Below are 13,039 nucleotides of genomic sequence, written 5' to 3' on the forward strand. Positions count from 1 at the left end.
AGCTTTTGGTCACATCCGAACTTGCTTCTCTCACATTTTCAGCCATGACTTAGACCTACACACTTTCCTCTCCCAGCCACAGTGTGGGCTCTCCACTGCGACTCTCATCGCCACAATTTTGGAGCATCAAGAGTCGCTCATCAGCCATACACATACTACATCACATGTAACTTTGGTCCCATAGGTCATATTTGACCTTCAAGGACAATAATAAAATCTCTCTCTCTCTCTCTCTCTCTCTCTCTCTCTCTCTCTCTCTCTCTCTCTCTCTCTCTCTCTCTCTAGTGAACTATGCTTTTTGTATCCCTTGGTTACAATGGAGGGATACTCTGTGGTGAACTATGCTTCTTGTATCCATTGTAACCAAGGGATACAAAAAGCATAGTTCACCACAGAGAGAGAGAGAGAGAGAGAGAGAGAGAGAGAGAGAGAGAGAGAGAGAGAGTGGTGGAAGAACACATGTTATAATCTTCCTTGTTGGTAATAGGTTCCACAATATATAAAATCTATGTTGTAGACATTGTGACAAACAATTTGGGTTCCAAGATAGGAAATCTTGTCGTAATCTATAAGAGAAAGATCTTTCTTCAATAGTAGCATCCCTAGGTTTGAATACCAGCATCCAGTGTCATCAATATAGATAGTTGCGACATGTGTTTTCTTGGCCTTTCTAGAGATATAAAAATTACGAGCTTTTCAACCATGGCACATAAGAGACCCCATGTTGCAACAAGCCTATACAAATACTTTGGAAAATATGGCATTGAGCATCGCAAGGAAGAACACGAGATGTTGCCATTGAATGGACTCTGAATGATGTGCAAGGAACCTATGAAGAAGCAATTTGCAGCTGAACATCTCTCTCTCTCTCTCTCTCTCTCTCTCTCTCTGTCTCTCTCTCTCTCTCTCTCTCTCTCTCTCTCTCTCTCTCTCTCTCTCTCTCTCTCTCACACACACACACACACACATTGGTTCTTGCATTGCGCTATGGAGAAATGTCTCCTTGGTCAAAGATGCATTTATTTTCTAGCATACAAATTCTGTTTTAGAAAGTCACATTTAGTTTTTCGTGCTTTCTGGTTCCCCATTCCTCGTTTTGGGTTCCAACTTCCCGTTTCGAATCCCTATTCCGTGTTTCAGATGTGAGTATCTATAATAGGAAATGGCATTTCATGCCCATTGTTGTTCCCCATTCCTCGTTTTGGTTTTTTCCAACTTCCCATTCCAAATCCCCATTTTGTGTTTCAAATGTGAGTATTTGTAATAGGGAATGACGTTTCATGCCATTTTCATTCCCCATTCCCTATTCTAATTTCCAACATCCGGTTCCGTGTTTTAGACATATTCGTAATAGGGAATGGCATTTCTTGCCTGTTGCCGTTCCCCATTCCTCATTCCATGTAACTATGGCCCTTGCACCCCATGGAGGGGTCTGAAAGGCATGATTGGCTCACCATGACTCAACAAAGCCAAAAACAACTATCTTTGCAGAGACCAAGCCCCAACCACCAAATGAGGAGTTATTATGTGTACGTTGAACAAGTTCAAAGAGATTGTTGAGCTCACTAAATAAAGAAGGCAGTATGCAACCTAGAAGCTCCTCTCGAGCTCATGCAATAAACGCCTCTTAACAATTGGGTCAAATTTGCATGGGATTCATTTTTAAACTAAGAAAAAACACGTAAATACCTGAGGTCCTAGTTTTGTAGCCTCTACGCAATGCCTGGGTTCCTCGAGTGGAGTGACAAGCTTGAGGCTGGCAGTATGCAACCACTTCCTGATTGGTGCTTGAGGTTGATAGGTTTGAATCCAACATGCATATGCACATAATAGAGTAGATCACGAGCATGGATTGTTGGCAAAACTTGGTCGGGGAGAGTGAGCTTGATGCTTGGTAATCTCAAGTGCACCGCGTAGGGGTATGGTGACACTATGCAGATAAGGTTATCTTGCATTTGTCACCTATGTTTAATTTTCAAGAACGTGTGACCTGTAACCTTGCCCTACAAATTTCCACACCTTTTAGTGTATTTTTTGAAGGTTAGCTCACATTTATAGGGTGAAAGTGATTGATGGCACATGTCACAAAGCACATTCATGGCATTCAAAGCCAAGCTTGAACTTTTCATGCCAATTAATGCCAATGAGAGTAAAAAATCACATTGATGGTGTGCAGACAATGACACCAACGTCAATGGGAAACAAATCCCATTGATGGCATGCATAACTTTATCGCAAGGAAACTTCTTGAGCGGGCTATATGTAGTATCTCAAAATTGGTGATGTGATCCAAACGCCGATGAACACTTGTATCTCTCTGGCCTCTAAAGCTAATTGCCACCATCTCTCAATATACATGCATGCAAAAATCCTATTCCTTGGGAATAGAGATGCACTCGTTACACATGAAGGATTCAAAAACAGTCCCCAACAAATTAAATCATTTGCATTTCTTGTGGCGAAATGCTCCATTAATCTCAAACAAAAGTGGCTCCATCATCAATGTTGCTTGCTCTAGTATGTGGCTGCAATACCACAAGGCACCCCCCTACTATCGTCCAGAAAAGACACAAAGGCAACACTTGTTAAGTATGGAGCTTGATTTACCCTTGTAATTTTCTGTGGTAAAAGCGCACATTTGTAAGGCCCCCATTATGAGGAGAAGCCATCGTGTGTGAAGGAAAATCACTCACTGGAAACCAAAATTTTCATGGACAAGAATCAGGGGCAACTTTAGAGGCCTCGGGGGCCTCCGCCCCCGAGACTTTTTTTTTCGCCGGAATATCCCTTTTCGCCAGAATATTATGGCCGGACGGTGGCCGAAAAGTGGTCGAAAAACAACCGGTCGGTTGGCCGGTGGCCGGTAGTCAATGGCCGATGGCTTGTGGTCGGAAGTCAATAGCCGGTGGCCGGTGGCCGAATTCAAAAGCAGACTTGTCTTCTCAAGGGCGGCCACACATGGGCGGATTGGAGGGTCCGATTTGGACTTATTCGCACAAGGGCGGCTACACATGGCTGTCTCTCATAAGAGAGGGCATCCCTTTTGGCCTATAAAAGGAGGCCATTTCTACACACATTTTATAGTGTGAAGTTGATGCAACAAGGTGAGTGTGAGGTGGTGAGAGTGAAGCAAGGCGGGAGCTCTATCAAGGGTTTAATCCCTTTGTGAACTACTTCTTCTTTTGAAGTGCTAAAGCCATTGAGTGGCTGCTTTCCCGTGGACGTAGCCCACATTGGGTGAACCACGTATATCGTGTGTACTCTCTCTCTCTCTCTCTCTCTCTCTCTCTCTCTCTCTCTACTCTATAATCTCTTGTGTGTGAAATCTATCTCTCTCCATTAAGTAATCTACTCAAAAATCTATTTAGCTACGTCTTATTTCCTAACAACACTCCTACTCCAAAAAGTGCAATTTTTTGCCAAAATTTCGAGCACATACATAGTAGGGGGCAACTTTTTCTTCAAATAATATTTCCAAATTCAATTTATTAATCACATTTGAAGATCTCAGAGCAAGTAGCAAGACTACTCTTATGTCCAGTCCCTATGCTACTCCCTCCAAGGTCTAATTCACATGGAATATTGTTCGCGGTAGCATACATCTTTTTGGAAGAGGTTCTACTTGCAATACCATTATCAATTGAAGCTCCACTTGACTCTACTCGTGGGCGCTACAACCACCTCATCAGCGGTGACAAGCCACATTTTCTCTTGCTTCCAAAAATAGGAAGCATCCTCAATTCTCCTAAGAAGCAAAATTCCTTGGAAGTTAAGCAACCCAACTCTATCATCTCTCTTAATGCTCTATAGCTGCTACCCTCTTTCAAAGAACAAAACCCAAAGTATTCTTTTGCTCTATTCTCCCATTCAAAACAACAACCACCTCCTTCATTGTCATACCAAAATAGATTCTAGTCTGCTCTTGCAAATATACAACAAACATATAGTCTCTCTCTCTCTCTCTCTCTCTCTCTCTCTCTCTCTCTCTCTCTCTCTCTCTCTCTCTCTCTCTCTCTCTCTCTCTCTCTCTCCGCTTCAGCGAAAGTGAAACCCTAAGATCAACACCCTGTGTCCCTCCCAGGATCAAGGGCGGCCTGTGGAGGGGCGTCAAGCCCCCAAGCTCGCCTGCAACCATAAACCCGACGACCTGCTCGCGCTGCGTTTCTACTCGCCTCCCACACAGTTCTCACCCGACCTCTCTACACAGCCCGCCCACACAGTTTCTCGCCTTAAATCTGACTTCTCTGCACAGTGCCGCCTTGCCCGCCTCGACCCCGACTTCTCGCCCCTGCCCGCGACTTGGTGTTCCCCCGCCAGTAGCCCCATTTGAGTGTAAGCCAATTGCAACCTAAGAGAGAGTGGTGTTTTCCCACCACTGCAAAAGTTCATGGCGACATTCAGCCTTGGTTTCACTGCCGGTAACCTCCTAGCCGAAGCTCACCCACAATATGCAACCCCGAACAACAACCATGGCTACCCGAGCATCATCCCGCAGCAAGGCCACCTTTGCAGCGATTGTGGCAACGCCTCCCAAAATGGACAGCACCATCCGACTTCAGAATGAAGTCGAAAGACTCCGCAAGGAAAATGACGAGCTGAAACAAAGGCTCGTAATGATTGAGACTCGGCTCATTGCAATGGAGAACTCCAAGAAGGAAGAAATGGAACAGATGGAAGCCAAGCTCAACAAAACAAAAGAAGAAGTAGAAACCACCCTCACAAAGGAGGTCAAAAATCAAGTACAAGAGGTCATTTTCAACAAAGTTGAGGATCGCGTGGCATCCACGCTACGCGAACAACAACGGCAAGAGAACCTCGCCCTTAATGTTCGCATTGGCGGGCTTCCAAGCGATTGGAAAAGAGAGGGAGACCTCAAGTTCCATGAGTGCTTTACTCGCATCCAAGCAACAACCCCCATGATAGAGTGGGACCCAGCCACAATCACCTTCCTTACACATGAGCAACGCACCAACCATGCGATCTTCACTTTCAAGACCAAGGCGGACGGAATCAAAATCCTTGAGCAATCAAGGCTCCTCAAGGACACTAAAATCTGGTTTGCAGAAGACCTCACACCCACCTAACTCAAACACAAGAAGGTAGAACTACAAAAGGTACGAGAAGCGCGCGCGGCAGGAAAATGGGCAGTCTATCGAGGAGGTAAAGCCATTATCCAGGAGTTTCGAACTCCCAAAATGGCTCCCCCCTCTCTCTCTCCCCCTTAGGTTTTTGATTCTATTTATCATATCTTTCCTTTTGTTCACCCCTCGTTGGACCCTCAGTCCTTAACTGAGATGTAACGTTTTGCTTTTCGGTCCCATAGGTCATATTTGACCTCCGTGGACGATAATTCTATCTATCTCTCTCTCTCTCTCTCTCTCTCTCTCTCTCTCTCTCTCCAACAAAATTTAGTATAATTGAGTGTAAAAACCTTCAAATTTAGTCAATTTACCTCAAATATTTCTCCTATATAGGTTTGCCAAGTTTCTGGGAATAAAAACAACAAATCGAGCATAGATGGTAGCAAAATTGATGCCCATATTGACAAGCTAATAGCTTCATAAGGATTAGTGAATTATGCCTAGTGAGTTCACTCCATATAAACCCTCTTTATCGCATGCATTCAAGGCCTGATTTTAAAAATCCTTAATCTGTAGATTTCTTATGGATGTAAAACATCTATATCGCATGCATTCAAGGCTTAATTTTAAAAACCCTTGATTTGTATATTTCTTATGGATATAAAACATGATTTGCCTATTCAATTTGTATTTCGTCCCTTTGATTGGTACCCTTCTACATGTAAAAAATAACCCCTTTTGTTGAAATCACATGCAATTTTCAAGAAAGTTGAAAGGCCACTTGATTTGGTCCTTGCCCAATTAAAAGATCCAAGTGACCAAGCCTCAAGGGTTTAGGAGTCCACACCTCAATGGTGTCCAACTTTCCCATGTCCCCATAGACTTGGAATTTGGTCTCGAGTGCTCAAGCTCCAGAGTCCACACTCTAGCCTATACTAAAGCTAGGAAAAATACCCCTCAATAACCTCATAAATTTTTGGATAGTCAAAATACTCCTCAATAACCTCGCAAATATCTAGATAACCAAAATACCCCTCGGTAACCTCACAAATATCTGGAGAGTCAAATTTTTTTAGCAACTCTTCATAGTAATGTTGGTTCTCCCTCAATAGAAGATGATAGGACTAGGATTTTAAATGGTATTGTGGGCTCTTGAAGATAAACTGTTCATCAGTTTTAGACACAAATGCCTCTACTTGTGAGCTCATTGCTGAATAGTTTTGTCTAGGACACTTGAAGATAAGAACTCCATTGTGAGAAAAATTAGACTACTATGCAAAAATTGGGGCAATAAAGAAGTGCTAGCTCTGTTGATAGAGCAAGAGATTCTTGTGTCCCATGTCTTGGGTTCACACCCCTTTGATAGCTTGTGTGACATGTGGCCCTTCGAGGCTCTTCCCCAAGTGTATATGATGGATTGACCAACCTTATCCGATTGGGATGCTCCACATTGCGGAGTCGAGTGTGTGAATTGTAGTTTCAACACAAATTATAGGGGTATTTTGGTAATTTACACCAACCTAGAGAGAGAGAGAGAGAGAGAGAGAGAGAGAGAGAAAGAGAGTAAAGTTTGCAGCTTAAGCATTGATTTGGTAGTTGAAAATTGGTCCATTCATTTATTAACCTCATCTGCATCCTTTCATTGGGCCCTTTTTTCAAAGTATAAAAGGTAACTCACCTTCTTCTAACCACAAGGGAAAATGACACACTTAAAACTATGCTGGCTTTTAAGTTAAAATTTGTAGCATTTACTTGTATTTGCTATAGTAACGCTCAAGAGCAAGGCGTCCTTGCACATCTACAAAAAATAGAATGAGATGAGCAACAAAACCACAACTCTGCATACTTGAAAGATCGTATACACATGAAATCCAAAGCCAAATTCATAGGAGAGAGATAGAGAGCGAGACAAAGCATGAGACACGTTCAAGTGCACCTCTTAGAGCGGAGTGCTACACATGCAAAGAGAGAGGAGAGGTGAGAGAAGGGGAGAAGAACACAAAGCACTGGGTAAAATCTCTCCCCTGTGCAAAAGTGAGCATTCTTCTCTTGCACGTATTTACTTATAGATTTCTTGAATGCTCAAAATGATTACAAACCATCTGCCTGGACATAAAGTGATCATAGCTCATAAAGAGCACTTCTATACTATATATGAAGCAGCTTAAATTTTTCAAGGAAGGAGAGGCTCTCCATGTGTCACTCAGTGTTTCTCTTATGAGAAAACCTTATAAAATATCTCATTTTTTTGAAGTTTGGAATGTTGGAATATGTGAATCTTTTCAACCTTTCAACTTTTATATTTTGAAGTTATAAAAGCAGACTTAACTCTACTTTTTCAAACTTTGCTTTTTCTATTGAAAGCCAATTGAAGGGTAGCGCAACTTTGTTTGTTAAAAGCCAATGCCCATAAAAGTTTAGAACTTAAAAAATTGTTCGTGTGTACGCTACCAAAATTTTATTGATTTACTTCATGAGACAATCTTGAAATCTGGCTAAGATTTTGAATTAATACATTAACGTTGATTTTAATCGAACAGTGGTCTCGAATAGCCCCAAAAAGGAAAGACAAGTGTGTGTGTGTGTGTGTGTGTGTGTGTGAGAGAGAGACAGAGAGAGAGAGAGAGAGAGAGAGAGATCTCAAAGAGAGCGCCAAAACATTTTTTCTTGATCGAAATGATTTTAAAGTAAACCTATACATTTATAATGGAGCTTAAATTTTCCAAGCAAGGAGAGGTCTCCCACGTATCATCCACGGTAACTTGCACAACCATCCACGTTTGGAACTCCATGAAATAACTACAACTCGACGGCCTCGACATTTGAAGGTCTCATACCTATGTCGACCTGCAACATCTACTTGTGTGTATGTTCAAGTCCATGTTGTGTGCGTTCATGTGTTAGTGTTTTTGTGTGTGTGTGTGTGTGTGTGTGTGTAGCTGTTAAATCTTAATTAATAAGACATAATTGAATTTTTACATTCAAAAGACAGCTGGCAATGGAATCAAGGAATAGATATGTACAAAAACAACTTAGTATTAGAATTATTTAAGTACATTGTTTGTAGGAAAGAGATCCCCTTTCAGTATGTAGAAAGTAAAAGAACTTCCCAAGTCATCAGTGAGTGTTCCATCCAAAGTAGGATAGCTTGCCAAATTAAAGAAACCTTCCAAGATAAGATAGAGTCCTTACTTGCATCCATCCAAACAAGACAACAATTCAGTTAGCTTTGGATGTGTTTTACAGGTATCAATGGACCATACCAGTTGTTATCCATGTCAATCTTAAAGAATTTTTTTACTTAAGACAAGCTAGGTCATTAGTAAAACTTTTATGTTTATAATCTTAATTATTACTTCCAATCTAAGTGGCAGATTCCTTCTTCTAATCAAAGTGGTACAATCCCCCAAGAACCCAAACTTCATGAGTTTTTTTTTAAGTGTTTATAATAGTGAGGTTCTTTTGGTAATTAAAACAAAGAAATTTCCTTCTAATTATAGAACCAATGTTGTTATACTGTTTCTGAATGGAGTCCAATGTAATTCAAGTTTAAACACGAATGGCTAGCCAAATGGTAGAGGCCTAGCACGTCCAAAAAAAAAATGAATGCCATAATGATCTGGTCGTTCAAAGTATGTCACGAATCATGTTCCAACCCATGAAAGCAACATAGCCCAGTATATAATCTAGAAAATGCAACAGTTTAGCATTACCTCCATACAACAGGTTTTTCCAAGTGACAAAAAGCGATAGATAGCATGCCATTCAATACTACTAGCGGCTAGAATAGAAGTAGGAATTGTAACATTTAATGGCCTAAAATCTTTTGTGTAGCGGAATTTAGCATGAACATAGTGGGCATTTCATTAGAGTTGATTCCTAATGAGATTTACAAGAGTGCTTGGGTGGAGAGAGCAACAAAAAGCATAACACCTAGTTAGATAGCATCGACAATACTTTCAAAAGAGAGAGCAATTAAGCTATTGACAACAGTTGAGGACCGGATTTGCATGGAGCCGGTCCCCCCTCCAAAAGGCTTTGTATTATGGTTTCTCCCATCAAGAGAGACATTGTACAATACAATTCTTTGTGTTCCTTCAAGACTAGCTAGTGCAATGAAGATGGAAGCTTCATACACCAAGCAAAAACACTTAATCAAACACAACTTGAATTATCCCCGTTCTCAGACCCAAGACCTCACACACCTTCGAAGATGGTGAGAGCTAGCAGGGTATGAGAGTAGATTGAGAAAAAAAAGAAGTATCTTACGAGAAAGAAGTACATCTCCTCACATAATCACTCATATTAGCATAGCTTAGCTTAGTAATTAGCTTGGTAGAGAAGATGAGCATGCATTGAAGCTTGGCTCTTGGTTGGATTTGCATCCACATGCCAAGAGAGTGTTGATGTAGGCTTCTATCTCACAAGCTTGGAGTAGGTGATGAGCTCTCCATTAAAGCTTGGGAGGAGATAGAGTATTTTCCCTTCACACATGGTCAAGTGTGAGAGTGTGTGTGTCAATGCCAAGCAAAAATCAGCCCCCCCCCTCTCTTGGGCGAGCCCTAGCTGCTAAGTAAGTCTGGCTTTTGCCTCATTGGACCTCCCCCGGTCAAGCCAATAGGAATTAAGCAGCATAAGTGATAGCCTTCTGACATGTGTCCCCCTTTCCCCTTTTGTGAGAGCTTTAGGTAATTAAATAATTAAACTAAACTCTCATTGGACCCCTTTGCCTCCTGGCCAATAGGAATCAGGCAAGCCATGGGGCTCCTGAATGCTCATTGGACCCCTTGGGAGACTGCCCAATAGTCTTCTAGGACACTTAATTCTTATTGGTTTCTTTTATTAAATGTTTTTAAATTAATTAAACTAGATTTACTCTAGCCTAATTCTCATTGGTCCACTTCAAGGGTCTTCCAATAGGAATTGGGCACACCTTGTGGGCATCTGGCCTAAGGAGCTGACATGTGTCCCTCATTCCCTTTGTGTAAAGGGAGCCTGTGTGTGTGTGTGTGGCTTTCTCTCTCATCCCCTAGCTTTGGGGCTCGCCCCCTCCCATGTAGGGATATGCAAAGACTTTTTGAGCACACACTAAGCATCCAATTTTCCCTAGGGTTAACCTTTGGACACAACCTTTGAATTTTGGAACCTTAGCATTTTGGAAGTCTTAATGGGCTGAACCTTAGGGTCTTTTTGGCCCATTGTTTCACATGGCTCTTTTGCAGATGGCCCCCCCTTTGGATCCCTATTTTCCCTCCTTTGGATCCCTACTGTGGCCGGTCTGCTAACTTAACCAATATTCTAGCTTTTTCTCCCTTGGCACTTCCCCACATTAAATGATCAGTTTAATATGAGAAAATCATTTAGGAGAATTAGATATTGATTATTATGACAGGAATCCATCTTTAGATGAGGCACAACTTATATAGAGTCATTTGTTCAGTTTCTTTCCACATGCCAAGCCCAAAGAAACTGCCATATACTTACCTTCAAAAAGAGCAAAATAGTGATCTTATTACATCAACCATTAGCATTTCCCCTAAAACACCGAGGGTTATGCCCAACCACGATGTCAAGTTTTCTCATACTGTGAGTACGCACAAGGTACCCAATGATTTGAATGATACAAAGGCTAAGAATAACTTTACTTGAAAAAAACCAGTTTAATGCCGAAAAACCAATTAAGACAGTAGTCAAAATAACATGCAGCGGCTTGAGATAAGCCCAAAACTAGAGAAATGCCCATGTTGCGCACGGTCTGCTTCCAGAAAACCAGTAGGAAGAAAAACCCCTTGAATGTAATCATCCAGGGGATGACAACTAGTTTTAACAACCAAATCATATGCTAAGTACCATCATACCCTTAAAGTTCAAGAGCAATAAGCATCGTGTACAAGAGCCATAGTGTAACGACTGTCGAAAAAAACCAGTCACACGACTGCAAGCATAAAAACCCCACAATGCTTCTTGAAGACCCCATTCCTTATTATGCTAATCAACGAAAAGGCAGGGTATTGCTTAACTGCTTAGAAATTAAAATAGAACCGGCAGCAAGGCAGGTAAAGGCCAGAGAAAAAAACCTGAGATGTTTGAGTAGTGAGCTCCATAGCTCAGTCCGTGAAGCAGACAGTAACAACACACAATAAAACAAATCACAGTCTAAGTGAGGGGCAAGGTGCGCCCTCACCTTGTTTAAATAGGGTGAGTTGCACGTCTTCTGAGCTTGAGTAATGAGTGAGCCAAGGCGCCCTCCATTGTGTGAAAACATCAAACGGCACGCAGATACCCTTGCGAGGGGAGATCCATAGCCAGAGAGAAGAAGAGGCCGCCTTCTCAGCGTAATGAGAACAGAGAGTTATTCACGCTCGACATTCTAGAAGAGACTTACACGCTTTATTATTCAAGGGCTGGCTCCCATTATATGGTATGTTATTTAAGCAGTAAAAAGTGTCCCATCAATATTATGGGCAAGATCAATGTGGGGGGGGGGGGGATATTGTAATCAGAATACTTATAGTACCATAGTGTGTGTGTGTGTGTGTGTGTGTGTGTGTGTGTGTGTGTGTGTGTGTGTGTGTGTGTGTGTGAGTGAGTGAGAGAGAGAGAGAGAGAGAGAGAGCGAGAGAGAGAGAAAGAGAGGCTGCCTATGTGTGTGTATGAGACTCGAATCTTAACATACAATGCAATTGTGAGATAGTCCAATCTAGCTAAGAGAGATCATTTGCGTGTGTGTGTGTGTGTGTGTGTGTGTGTGTGTGTGTGAGAGAGAGAGAGAGAGAGAGAGAGGCTGCCTATGTGTGTGTATGAGACTCGAATCTTAACCTACAATGCAATTGTGAGATAGTCCAATCTGGCTAAGCGAGATCATTTGCGTACCCAAGGCCGTGTGTGTGTGTGTGTGTGTGTGTGTGTGTGTGTGTGTGTGTGTGTGTGTGTGTGTGTGTGTGTGTGTGTGTGTGTGTGTGTGTGTGTGTGTGTGTGTGTGTGAGAGAGAGAGAGAGAGAGAGAGATCACAAATGTCTGTAGCTTGTGTGTGTGTGTGTGCGTATAGGGGAGAGAGAGAGAGAGAGAGAGAGAGAGAGAGATCACAACTGTCTGTAGCTTGTGTGTGTGTGTGTGTGTGGAGAGAGAGAGAGAGAGAGAGGGATCACAACTATCCGTAGCTTGTGTGTGTGTGTGCGTGCGTGTAGGAGAGAGAGAGAGAGAGAGAGAGAGAGAGAGAGAGAGAAATTTTAGAGGTAAATGTACTATATTTGAAGATTTTTGCAGATTTCCTTAAAAAATTTTCTAAAAGTTTGGAGATTTGCATCTAAAATTTGAAGATTTTTACTAAATTTAGAAGTTTTCATCAAGGGCCAATCCTACAAAAAATTACTCTATATCAGAAATTTTAGAAGAAAATCTACTATGTTTGAAGGTTTTCAAGTTTGATTTTCTCAATTTGCATGTATGATGAAGATTGAATGCCTCCTCTCTCATTTGTAATCCATCCCTACTAATTGGTCCCAAAGTCAACAGAACTTGTAACTCCTCAAGCTCTCTACCTTGTGGATCCCTCTAGATTGTTTTGTTGGTGTCAATCTTCAGGCTTTCATTAAGGAACTTGAGAAGTCATCACTCAGAATTTCCATTCCTAGAAACTTACATCCAACTCACCCGCTTTGTGTGCCAACACAACTAGCTTTTTAACTGCTTATGAAATGGCCTAAATGATGTCAACATTGGCTTGCACCTTGAATGTATCTTAGTATTATCCAATGCCAACATTTAAGAAGTTGACATGAATGAAATAATTCATAACGAGATTCCTGTCAAGGGCTCTTTGAGAAGCCCAAAAGACAGATTATGGTTGAAAATGTTTTACTCAACATGTACACTAAGTGTGATCATGTACTGAAAAACACACAACAAGATCTCGATGGTATTAATGTTTGTAGTTTACAATGCCGCATATGTCTGGA

The sequence above is a fragment of the Adiantum capillus-veneris genome, chromosome 26 (assembly GCF_014529385.1).
Source record: "Adiantum capillus-veneris isolate H3 chromosome 26, ASM1452938v2, whole genome shotgun sequence".
NCBI lineage: Eukaryota > Viridiplantae > Streptophyta > Polypodiopsida > Polypodiales > Pteridaceae > Adiantum > Adiantum capillus-veneris.